Raw genomic sequence first — 12,578 nt, 5'->3', positions numbered from 1 at the left:
TAGTGCCCAGCTCCCATCTCGGTCCCTTCTCTTGGTTTAAGGCTTTCACAGTGCAGAGGGCAGTCGCTTGTGCAAGAACAGGGCGAAAATATTCCGAGTGTGTCCTTGGTTGAGATTTCTGGGATAGGTTTCTGCGCCTTATAATCCTACGAGGGGGGGAGACTGAGCCTGAGGGTTTATTTTAATATAATCTTTCAGAACGCTGATGATAACTAAACAGCTTTTGTGTCCAGAGCTGGTTTGCATGGGGGAATTGTTTAAATCTCTGCTCTCGCTGTTGCCTTCTCGTGTTCTTACAGGGTCAACCAAAGCGTTACAGACCCGACACACGCTCGCTCCCCAGCTCTGCTCGTGCAATCCTGCTGCTGCGCCTGGAGCAGAAAACAAACCCCCTGTGAGAACAGGAGGGAAGAGAATGGCCTGGCTCTGCTTTCCTTTTACTGCAAAATAATTCCCCTGCCATAAAATTACCAGCGAGAGCCAAGGGAAGATTAGGTCATAGGGAAAAATGCTGGTTGGGAAACAATGGAGGGAGGTGCTGGTAACGGCCGGGGTGCGGGAGTCCCCGCCGCCCCGCGCTTCCCCAGGGACCCCTAGCTCTGCTGGGACCCCCAACCTCTGCGGGACCCCTGCCTCTGTGGGACCCCCACCTCTTCCCTCCCCGAGCCCCAGCGCTGCTTCCCCAGCTCCGCACAGGATGGGCAAAAGGCTTCAGCATCCCCAACCCGTTTTGTTCCCCTTCCTTTCCCAGGTTACCCTGACAGCGAGGGCTGGAGCATCCCCAGTTCTCCTGACCTGCTGTTTCAGTCTGGGCTGGCAGCTGGACTCAGGGCACGAAGCAGCATCTCACTGCGTGTCTTGATTTCTCCCTTCCTTCCCATAATTTCCATAGTTTGTCCCGGAGCTGCTCTGCCTCCAGCCCCACGGATGGACAGACCCTCCAGGGATGTTTGCAGGTCCTTTCCCCCGAATCTGGCATGTCCCTGGAGGTCAGAGAACCCCGGGAGCTCGGGGGAAGATGTCTTAAACCTCGCCTTGGTGCAGGTTTCACCAAAGCCCCCCCAGTGCCCTCCGGTTCTGGGAGGTGGCTGCCTGCGGAGACCAGGGAAACAGACACCAAGGGGACCCCGGGGCCTCCCGAATCATTAACCAAATTAAGTTGTTTAGAAGAAGGAGGCCCAGGTGACTGGGTGTGAAACCCCCCAGGCCTTGGTAATTGCTGGGTGAAGGCAGCACTGGTGGGTGGAAGGGAGACAAAGAGATTTGGGGGATTTTTCCTCCCACCCCGTTCAGCAGCTCCAGCCCCGGTTGGCATCACGGGGCGCGGGGGGACTCGGGCGCCCGGGCTGGGATGCCAGAGGGGATGCTCTGGTCCAGCGAGGTGCTGTCCTGTCCCTGGGCTTAGGGATGGGGCAGAGGGACAGACCCCCCAGCCCTCCCAAGTGTGCTTCATTCCTTTAACCAGACCTTGGCTCCAAACCCCCCGAGGTGTTTCCTCACCTCCGAGGCAGCTCCTTGCTCTTGCTGCTTCCCCAGGCTCAGGAGAGGCCAGTGGGCAAAAGGGATTTATTTTTTTTTATCTTGTGCAAATCTTTTTCCCTTCTGCTTCGTGCAAAGGTGAGCAGAGAGTCCACTTCCACGCCGAAACACCAGCGTGGTGTAGCTAAACCATCACAGCTCCAGGGAGGAACAGAGGAGGTGCTGCCTCGCCTCGCCTGCCAGCCAAGGAAAGGGGCAAAATGCCCCAACTCAGCTGCCTTGGCATTGCCAGGGTTGGAGACACGCTGTGCCCGGGCGAGGTGATGAGCTGATAAGGTCCCTTGGAGCGGGATGCTGTGGCTCAGGAGGGAGCAGGAGCCTCGGCTGGAGACTCCTAGCTCCGGCTCCCCCCAGCCCCGTGTGCTCGGTGTACCATGGGCTGGGCATTCATTTCTTAAGGACATCAACCTTTCAGGTCTCTTTTAATTATTATTTCATCAGGGCTTCTCAAATCCAGAAATCTGAAAATACCAGCAGGAAACGCCACGTTCTGCTGCAAAGCTGCGAGCCAGGAGGGGACGATGCCCCTTCCAGAGCCAAACGCCGAGTATTTAACCACAATTATTTAACGCAGCCGGGACCAGCTCCACGGGGCTGCTCGGGCACGGCTGGGCTGAGGGACCCCGGTTGCAGCACAGAGCGGGGTCTGCGGGGTCTGGGGCTGCTGCTAACGCAGCGAGTCACCCCCCATGGTGTGGAAAATCCTGGTGGGACCCCAGAAGAGGTCTGAGGTTCCTCCTCCCGTGGGGGGTGGCTTCGCTCTCTCCTCTTTTTTTTTTCTCCCTCCCCCTCTCCTTGAAGCTCTCTGAAACAAGTGCTGGTTTATTGCAGATAATTTACCAGCTGCACAAAGGCTGCCTTGTACCGCTGAGCTCCAGATGTTTAACGTTTCACAAAAGCCCTCATCATAAGGTACCTGTTTCACTGGAGCACCAGCTGACCTGGATGGGGAGAGGGAGCTGCCTTCGCCTTCCCTTTCGCAGGCAGCTACGGGCACATCCCAGCCCTCGAGAGAGCAGATAATACCTGGTGCAGCGTGGGTGATGGAGTCACTCGTGCTGCCCTTTCTGGGGTGCAGTGGATGGGGTGCCATGAGTGGGGCCAGGCCAGCACGGCTTTGCCCGAGATGGGCTTGGCAGGAGCGGCTGCAGGGGCTGATCCCTTTTTGCTGAGCCCTTTTGCCACCGGCTCTGTTGGAGGGTGCCTACAGTAGGGCCATGGGTGGGAATAGCTGCTTCCCACGAGTGACCCCTGCGCGTGGGGTTTTGTTGGCCCTGGGGACAGCAGGTCTGGGGTGTCCCCAGGGGCTCTGGCGTAGCCCTGGCTGTCTGGCTGCTCCATGGCTCTGCCCTGGCTGTGCCGCCGCGGTGCTGGGTTTCCTCCAGGAGAAGGTGGCCCCAGGCCTCCACTGTCAGCCTGGGACAGATCCTGCGGAGTCCCGAGGGCTGCGGTGCTGCGGGAGAGCGGTTGCCTGGCTCTGCTCCATCCCCACCCCATTCCTTTGACTGCAATCCCTTAATTGTTGCAAAAAAAAAAGCACATGACAAAAGGCAGGGAGATAATCACAGTCCCTTGCCCCCCCCTTATCTCCGGGAAGAGCGTGTTGGGCAAACAGAAACCAGAGCATTGGTCCTGGCGGTGGCCGGGGCTCCGCGGCGCGGGCTCGTTTACTGCCCTCGTTCGCAGCTATCGGCAGCGTTTTATTGCAACTCTAATTATTGTTCTCCGTCAGGACCTCGCGGAGGTGTCAGCCTGGCACCAGCCGCTCCCCGCTGCCACGGCGGCTCCCAGCGCGTCCCACCGTGGCAGAGGAGGGCAGGCGATGCTGCCCGCTGTCCCCCGGCGCTGGGGACACGCTGGCTCCCAGCAGTGACCCCCTGCCATGCAGATGGGCGCGTGTTTCGGGGCTGCCTTCCTCCCCGCAAGCCGGGGCTGGGAGGAATGGAGGCACAAGGATAATTTTCTGCGGAGGGCGATGGTGGAGGGGGCAGGTGGTGGAGGTGGTGACGGCCAGGGGAGCGTCTGCTCTCACGGGCACCATTCATTGCTTCGCCGCAATGAAGTCACCCTCCTCCGGCACCCTGAGCATATAAAGCACCACAGAGCACAAGCGCTTCTCTGTCCCGTCTCTTTCTTCTCTTTCCCTTTAATAATCACACTCTTTTGTCCCCATACGTTTACCCTCCGTGTCATTGTCCCCTTCTGCTCCGGTAGCTGGCGGCTGGACCCTCCGCCTTGGGGCTGCTCACGGTGCCACCTGTTTTTTCCACTTTATTTTCCAGGACACCTGATGTATTTATTTTCTTTTCTTTCTTTTTTTTTTTTTTGTGCTTCTGGTTTAGGGTCTATTAAGTTTGCTCCTTCTTCCCCTGCCCTGGGAGCCCCGGTTAATGAGTAACCATAGCGTGCTCGGAGGCAGCTGTCTCAGACAAACTGACGGAGACTTTTTTGGAGCTGCATAAGGGAACGTTTGTTCTGCAGCTTCTCAATAGATCCTTGTGCAAGAGGCAAGAAATGTGGGGAGAGAAAGAAAGAGACACTAAATCACCGGACTCCTTGAAAATCTCGCTGCGTGTGTGTGTGTTTTTATTCCTTTTTATAATAGATGAGTCACCTTTTCATGTTTAAATAATGAATTTATCTGCACGGCGCAGCACGCAATGTACTTTTTAACAGCGTTTTGGCTTTAAAGTTCTTTTTAAGTAACTTAAGTATAAACCACACAGCGTCTATATACCCTGGCATGGGGTTAGCGTCACATGAGTGTGGGTTTGCTTTGTCCTAGTCCAGAGTTTGCTCTTACAGGTCATAATTTTACCTGTTCCTTTCCTTTCCTTTGGTTATACGGAGGTGTTTCAGGGTTTTATCAGATCTTTGCCACCTGGGTTAGAGGCTCTTTTGTCTCCCCGTGGCTGATGGGCCAGGCAGGAGCTGGAGGCCCACGAGCCGTGGAGGAGGAGAGCAGGTCCTGTGCCCAGACCTCCCGCGTGACCTTGGCGATGGCATTTAAACCTCTCGTCCCTGCTTTGCCTTTGTCACTACGCAAACAGGGGATGGATGTGCCTTTTCTCCTACTTGCAGCAGCTTTTTCCTCCCTAGTGTGTGGGGGAGCTTGGGGAGGGTGGCCGGGATGCTGGAGCAGGGGCTTGCTGTGTGCCAGGGAGTGTCACACCGACCAGCCGATGTCCCCATGTCACTCAGGTCACAGTCCCTGCTCTGGGAGGTCTTTGCTTTGCGGCTCAGCTCTGTGCTCTCGCTCTGGGGTGCTGGGCATCCCCCGTGCCCCACCACGACGTGCCATGGGGCAGCCTGGCCCTGCATCTCCTCTCCATCACACAGACAGCCCCCGTCACCCAGCGAGAGGAGCCTGTGCGGGAGCAGCCCAACCTCCCCAGGGACCCCCCCAGCTGCGATCCAGCACCAGGGAGAAAACTGAAAACACGTAACCACACTTTTCCTCCTCTTTTACACAACCTCAGGGTTTGGGGGTTTGGTTTTTTTTTTAGAACTTTGGGATTGGTTCAAGTTTTGGGTAAAGATTCAGGTTGTTTGTGTTTCACCTGAAACGCAGCTCCCCGTTCCCTGGAGCAACAGGTCTTTATTGGCTCTTGCAGACACTTGGCACTCTCAGCGCATGAAATAAAAAGCTTTTTGTTCCCATATTTCAATATATTTATATATATTTAACTGGTTTGGGAAGGGTATTTGAAGGTCAGAGGACTTTTAGAGGTTACGGTGCTGGCCAGGGCCTGGGAACAGCCATCCCGTGGGAACTCATGCCCAGCTCACCCTTCCCAAATCTCTTTCTCTTTTATTTTGCTGGTGCCCATCACTAAATACCTTTTTTTTTCTTTTCTTGTAAAAATCAACAGCAAAGTCCACGGTGAGCTTTATAGATGTGCCGTTCACAAACTGGTGTGGTAAAAGTAACGCGACTGTGGGCTGTGAACCCAACCAAGAAGGTGTTTGTACCCACAAACCTTTTACACGAATGAGCAGTTTTGGGGCTCCGCCGGCCCAGGAAATGCTGGTGCCTCGTGGTCCTTTCCCTGTTCCTCTGGAGGATTCGGCAGCCCAGTTATTTCTCCCTGCCAAATACTGACCATCGGCAAGTCAGCATCCCAAGGATGTTTTCAGCTGGAGAAGAACCAGTGCCCATCCACCCTCCCGGTGGTATTTCACCCCAGTCGACAGAGTAGCCCCTAACCCCAAAGCCAGCCCTGGAGCAAGGAGCAGAACTTGCCTCTGCAGCAAAACCCTCTTCCCTTTCCATTTGCCCTTTGCTGAGGTTTTCCTCTGCTTAAAAGCTTTCACAGGCAGCTTTGCCCTGCGTGCGGCAGCCCTTGGACCACACCGCCCCGTCCTCCTCGCCCAGGAGCGCCCCGCGTCCCTGCCCGCGCGGATAAAGGATGCTTTCAGCTGCTCTAAGTGGATCTGTTGGGAAACCACTGATTTTCCACGACTTGCAAACATCTGGTTGACATTCTTACGTCCGCAGGCTCTCGTGTAATTATCCTTATTACTGATCCACATGCACTTTATCTTGTTTTATGGGCCATTCTGCTCTCCCTCCCTGCTTGCACCACCCACCACCATCACACAAGCACAGGGGCCACTTTCCTAATTAAAACTCGGTGCTTTCTTCCTCTGGCTCAGGTCTCCCCTCCCCACCTCAGCAGTGGCTGAGGAATGCGAGACAGGAATGCCGTCCTCTCGCAAGGAGCCGGGGAAGGGGGGGGTGGCTATCACTTAAAAACAATGTCTTTGTGTTTCCAGCGGCCGTAGTCACGCAAGGCCTCACCTGGCACCGGCACGGCACAGTTCAGCATCTTCCAAAACCTTTTACCATCACGTCATGTTCTTGCAAAACCAGGGCTGGGAGCATCCCATAAATCAATGCCAGGCTCCTCTGTGAATGAGTAGCTCACCTTTCCACTTCAGCTCCTTCCCCCGGCCGCCCTCGGAGGCCAGCTGGGGCTCTCCGTGCAGAGCAGAGGTGCCTCACCGGCACCCGGGTACTTCTCACGGTGCTTTACGCCGGTGAGATGTTGTTGGCAAAGCCCGTGGAGCTGCGGCAGAGCCTTGCAGGGCTGCGAGTTGCGTTGGGTGATGATGTCTAACAGCGCCGTGTCCTGCGGGCAAGTGGCTCTGAAGAAAATGCCACTAGCAAAGTGAGCAAAACTTAATTAAGTTGTAAAAAAGGTAATTTGCCTTCCGAAATCCCAGGCCATCCAACCACACAACTCTGTGCTTCCAAGCGCTCCGGCCAACAGGACCCCTTTAGAGACCAGTTCAGGTCCTGTTGGGTCAGCCAGAGCCTCTCCATGGACTCCAGCGAGCCGTGGGTCTCATCCTGCCCGTGAGCATCACCAGGCCAAGCGCTCCCATCCCACCCAGCGCGAGGAGTCTTGGCTGCAGGGCAGCTGGGCCAGTTCAGCATCCCCGCATCGCCCTGCCAGGGAGGGACAGGGATGGGACAGGGAGGCTCGGGGGGACACGCGGGGGCTGCGGCAGAGCCCCGCATCGGCACGTTTTCCCAGCACTGCTCGTCGCTCTGGCGCTTGCCAAACAGGTTTTAATTTCCAGAATGTGGGTATGAAAAAGCAGCACAACCCCCTCCTCCACAGCGCTAAAATACTCTTTTTTTTTTTTTCTTTTTAATATACCATAAACGATGACCTTTTACCTCCTTACGAAGCCAGCCAACACAAGCACAACAATGTGATTTGTGCAGCGTTTCAGTTGCGGTTTCTTCAAGAAATTCAGCTGGTCTCGAAGCAATTAAGGGAAGGGAAGCATTTCCACTCCGGCTTTGGGCCCTGAAAACCTGCCAGGAGGGTTTTTTTTCCCCTTCCCTTTCGCTCTCCCTCTTTCTCCCTCAGCTCCCCTTGCTCACTTGTCCTGGAAAACTTCTGCTGTTTCATTTCAGCCGCTCTCCTGAGCGCGTGAGGATAAATCCTGACCCGGCGCAGGTGGGAAGATGCTGGTCTGGGTCCCTGCCCTGGTGCAGCTGATGGGGTGGGACATTGCCCACCCAAAGCCAAGCCCGGTGGCCAGCTGGACAAGGGGTGTGCAGGATCATCCCCCCCGGCCAGCACCTTCTGCACCCTCCACCCTCTCCCCTGCCCAAAGTTCAGCCGTCCCCCTGCCTGGAGAGGGCACCGGGCGCTGTGGCGTTGACCCTGCTGTTGGCACCTGCCTTGTGCCTGGTGTCCCCTTTAGGGCATTTCCCTGTACAAACCCCTGGACGGGGTCAACAGCACGTGGGGTTCGTGGAGCAGCGGGGAGACGTGTGGGACAGGGCCCCGTCGGCGAGGACGCAGGGGTGACTTTGCCTGGATGGAGAGTGCTTGCGAGAACGGGCCTTAAATTAGCCCCTAAGCCAACAGCGCGGTTAATTGCTCATTCTTTCCACAGATGGGTTAATAATTAAGTTAAATTAATAATTGGGACAATAATTAAACTAAACAATAACCAATACACGGGACAATTGGAGTAATCAGTCTCCGTGCTCAGTATTTGGTGGGGTTACTCATTCACCCAGCACTTCATGGGATTCTGCTCCCGGCGGGTTCGACGTCGGACCGGCTGTGCCGCGCCACGGAGGGATGCGACTCCGGGAGTCCCGTGAACTGCAGGGCTTTACCGGGCAAAACCACCGGCTTTTCCCTTCACCGGGGGCCGCGGGGAGCGGCGGTGAGGAGCAAACCCGCCCCCGACCCTGCTGCCACCCTGGGCCTCCCCCACCGCCTGCGGGGTCCCCTCCCCGCGGCGGGCCGGAGGGAGGGACGGACGGACAGAGGGAGGGACGGACGGACACGGGGAGGCGGCTCCCGGCCCGGGGGGGAGGAACTACAAGTCCCGTGAAGCCGCCGCGCCGCCCGCCCGCTGAGGCTGGGCTATATAAGGGGGGAATGGCCCGGCGGCCCCAGTCGGAGCATCCCCGGTCCCGGGGACGCTGCTCCGGTCCCCCGGCCACCTGCACGGCCCGGGACGGCTCCGGCAGCGACAGCCGCCTCCCTCGGCGGCGGGGGTGGGACCCCCGCAGGGGGTGTGGGGATGGAGGAGGAGGAGGAGGAGGATGATGATGCAGCAGCTCCAGCTCCCCGCGCCGGGGGCCCGGAGCCCCGGGAGTGTTTCGACGCGGCGCGGAGGCGGCAGCGGCGCGGCCCGACGGAGGTGGGTGCCCGGTTCGGCCCGGCTCGGAGGGAGAAGGGGGTACGGGGGGGGTCGGGCCCCGCTGCGCCGCCGCCCTGCACTTGCTCCTGCCCGGCCCCGTTACTCGGTGCGGCCCCGGGGGGGGTTACGGGTGGCCCTGGGGGTCCCGGCACGGGGGGGTGCTGAGCCCCGCGGGGCTGGGTGGGCTGCGGGGCACCCCCCGCTCCGTGTCGGCTCCCCCCCGTCCCATCCGCCTTTGTGTCCCGCCGGCTCCGGGCCGCCCCCCCCCCCAGCCCGGGGCGAGGGGCTCCGGCCCGGGGATGCTCCTCGTCCGGGGGCCGAGCGCGGAGGGGAGGGCGAGCGCCCGGTCCCGGCTGGCGGGGAGCGGGAAGGGTTCCTCTTCTCCCTGAGAAAAACCGTGGGGGTGTTATTTTTCTTCGGTTTTTATATTTTTCTTTTGGAGGGGGGGGACACGACATGACTGTTCCCTCCTCCTCTCGTGGGAAAACCTCCTTAGAAAGGCTCGCAGCGGCTCCGTGCGCCCCGGGCAGGTGCCCAGCCGAGGTGATGGGCGAGGTGTGACCCTGGGGAGCCAGGCAGCCCTTCTGCTACCCCTTTCCCTGCCCTGCTTGGGGGCCCGAGGGGTCTCCCTGGCCTTTGGTGCCGTCTGGCATGAGCCTGGCGACGGGGAGCACTTGATCGGGGTTGGTGATGCAAGGTATCTGTGATGCACAAGAGCACTTTTGTGTGAATTCTGGAAAAATATGAATGACTGCCTTATTTTGCTCGCTACAACAAAAAGACCACACCAGTCTAGACCTGCAACCAATAATACACACGAAAATTAGTGCTGTCTGCTCCGAGGGACCCAGCGCGTTGAGGACAACACCAGCGCGAGCCCGCTGCCCCGTATGGAGGGCGAGGGATGCTTGTTTGGGGAAAGGATGTTTGAGGTTACTTTGATATAAACAAGAGAAGCTTTTATTGCCCAGACATTGTTAGTGTTGCTCTTTGCTGGCTTGGAATGTGTTTCCTCTGAAGGGTTTTAAGACCAGAGGAATTGCTCAGCTCTCTTGCTAATTGAGACATCTTTTTGTAATCATGGTCACAGCTGGTGGGATGGGAGTGGGGGGAGAGGGCTGGTGTGCAGTGACTCAGGCCTTGGGGAGAAGCTGCATCTCGGTTTGCCTGGCATTGTGAAGGGGAGATGCCAGCTTGGAGGCTGGAGCCATGTATGCAAGGGTGCCTTTCTTCTCTGCTGCCAGGCAGGTGATGTTTTCAGGACATCAGCTTTCTCATTTCCCTGTGAAATTAGGAGTGGGTGGAAAAATCTTCCCAGGTGTGCCCAGTTCATCTCAATCCTTCCTACAGGTGTGGGATCAAACATGTGTGGTGAGTTTAAGCCCCCTGACAGGGAGAGCAGGCAGCAGAAGGGTGCTGCAGTATTTTTGTGCTCTCCTTTCTCAAATGCTTTGCTGCAAAAAGAGCCAGAACTGCTTGGACTTGCTCTTTCTATAAAGCTACTTGTTTCCCGGTCGCTTCCCATGTGTGGGTGTCTCAAACAGGAGGTAGTGTGAGATGTGGCACCCCTCAAGCTTCATTTGATGTGTTGGTGATGACCTTTTTTTGGGGTGCTGTTGAACAGCAGTGGGGTTGCTCTCTGCAGCCCCTCTGGCAGTGGGGAGGTAAAGCTTTCTGATGGGAAGAGGGTCCCTGACTGAAGCGTGAAGGTGCTTTGCAAGCAGAATGCGTGTGAAGAGAAATACAATCCGTTTCTTGCGCTGGCAGGAGGAGGGAAGCTCGCTGTTCTGGCCAGGAGTGCTCCCTTCGTGGGGTCTCCCAGGCTGCGGGGTAGGAGGGCTGTGCTGCGGGAGTTTGTTCTCCGTTTGCGTGGCAGAAACCCACCGTGGGGAAGGCTGGAGCTGTCGGGGTGGGCTGTTGGCTGCGGTGGGCAGCAGCCACCGGCGGGTTTCTCCGCCAGGGCTCGGGTGCTGCGTGATGACAGAGGCTGGAGATGCTGCTGCTGCTTCTCCTGCCCAGCAGGCTGGGAGCAGGAGGGGGTGTCCCTGCCCAGCCGCCTCCACTGAGCCAGAAAATCAGTGCCTGGGGAGTCCAGAATGGATCCTGCAGCGATGGGGCTGTACGGGCCACGGGGGAAACAACCCAAATGGGCTCAACCCCCAGCTCTTGGACTTTGTTAGGAGCCAGTTCAGAGGCACTGAGGTGGGGCTGCTCCTGGCAAAGGACCCTGCAGAGCCCTCTGCCATGGCCATGCTGGAGCTGGGACCTGGGGAAGGGGGATTCACCCTGACTGGGCTGGAAGAGGAGGGATGCCCTAAAACAGACCGGGAAAATTGGTGGTCACACTGTCACTTGGAGTGGACATCATGAACTGTTTGAGGCCCAGCTATAAATTAAACTCCATATTACAGGAGTTTCAGTCTCTAAACCAGACTCAGGTGCCATCTCATCTACGCTTGCCTGACCTGGGGCTCGGTGTGTTACAGGTTGCAGAGCAGAGGGACTTGGGGGATGCTGGGACCTGGGGCTGGGCTCTGACTCTTCCCTCACTGAATGCTTCTGTCTGCAGCAAGGCACAGCTGTGAAATCTGGAAGCCCTGGGGTCTGACCCAGCTCTTCTAAGGGTTGGATTTTGGTGCGTGTTCCTCTTTCTCTTAGTTTTAAATCTATTTGATGCAGTAGCATCACTTCTCCTTGTTGATGAGTGTTTTTAGTAGCAACTGGCTCAGATCTAAACTGTTTTAGACTCAAGCTCTTCTATCTGGGGGTTCTTCTGTATAAGAAATAAGAGTGTCTTAAATTTTAGGAGATCAAATGTCTTGGGCCACCCCTGCACCCCCCTCCTCGGGCTCTCTGAGCCCCACACAATGGGGGGATAATGCCAGGAGCACAATGCAGCTTGCTGGGGTTTTTTTTTTGTTTGTTTGAACTTTGAACAGAAAAGCAAAGCAACAAAAGAGAGGGCAAGAAAAGCGCCGTGTTTTGCCAGCTACCAAGGCCGGCCAGAAAGTTATAACCATGTTACAAAGGGCAGCCTTGTTCAGAATGGCTTATTTCATCAGAAAGATGTATTTAAAACGAAAATGAAGGGGCAAATGCTGGCATACAGTCCCCTATGTTAGTATAAACACTGCATGAAAACACTTTTATTACCTCCTATAACTCCCCAATAAATACTGTTTCTTTTTGATGAAAGCTCTTAACGCAGGATTAGGGTTTACAGTGCGTTGCCTTATTAGACCCTGGAGACGGAGCCCGTGTTCAGTGTGGCTTCGTATCCTGCTCTGCAGCCTGGTTTCAGAGCTTCAAGGTTTCCCCTTTCTTACTTTTGGTTTTTTTTTCCCCCCTGTGGCAGCATCTGAATTGCAGGCAGCGCTTTCCTGGACCAGCACCAGAGGACAGCTGGGATGAGGGTGGTTAGGGAGGTGGTTCTCACTTCTAGTTCATCTCTAAGTGTGTCTTCTTCCACTGATGAGGTGCGAAGACCTTGGCCCCAGGGTTGTGCTTCATCCATGCCCTAAGAAGGTAACATTTTTCCCTTCAATTGGCTGGCTCTTTCTGCCAAGCCACAGACGGTTTTTGAGGGCTAAAAGCTAAGCCTGTAAATAAATGTGTTTGATCCCTGGGTGGTTGTGCAGCTTTCCTGGAAGAAAAAAGAAAACAACTCAGAATGGGTTTTGTATCAGGAGCAAATGTTGTCTAGGCAGGCTGGCTTTAAAGCTTCTTCCTATGGGGTTTTATTCTTGCCTTTTCTCCCTGGGAGGGGATCGTCAGAGCTGTTGTCAGAGCCTGGGGTGGACGGGGGCTTCGCTGCTGTCATTCAAGACCCCTTCAGCTCCTGCTAGTGGTCCTTTAAACTG

At 56.5% G+C, this 12,578-nt stretch overlaps 1 protein-coding gene and 1 long non-coding RNA gene across 4 annotated transcripts in view; one reads left to right on the top strand and one right to left on the bottom strand.

Moving 5' to 3' along the window:
* Positions 1–12,578, bottom strand: part of RPL38 (ribosomal protein L38) — a 326,451-nt gene that overhangs the window by 213,202 nt on the left and 100,671 nt on the right. The window lies entirely within an intron of this gene.
* LOC137670515 (uncharacterized) overlaps positions 8,492–12,578 on the top strand; it is a 58,097-nt gene continuing 54,010 nt past the window's right edge. Inside the window, exon 1 of the long non-coding RNA XR_011049305.1 lies at positions 8,492–8,718. This is a non-coding gene — a long non-coding RNA (uncharacterized lncRNA). The remainder of the gene's footprint in view (positions 8,719–12,578) is intronic.

This window comes from Nyctibius grandis, chromosome 15 (assembly GCF_013368605.1).
Source record: "Nyctibius grandis isolate bNycGra1 chromosome 15, bNycGra1.pri, whole genome shotgun sequence".
NCBI lineage: Eukaryota > Metazoa > Chordata > Aves > Nyctibiiformes > Nyctibiidae > Nyctibius > Nyctibius grandis.
Note: the sequence above shows the minus strand (reverse complement) of the source record. Positions and strands in the feature narration are given on the sequence as shown.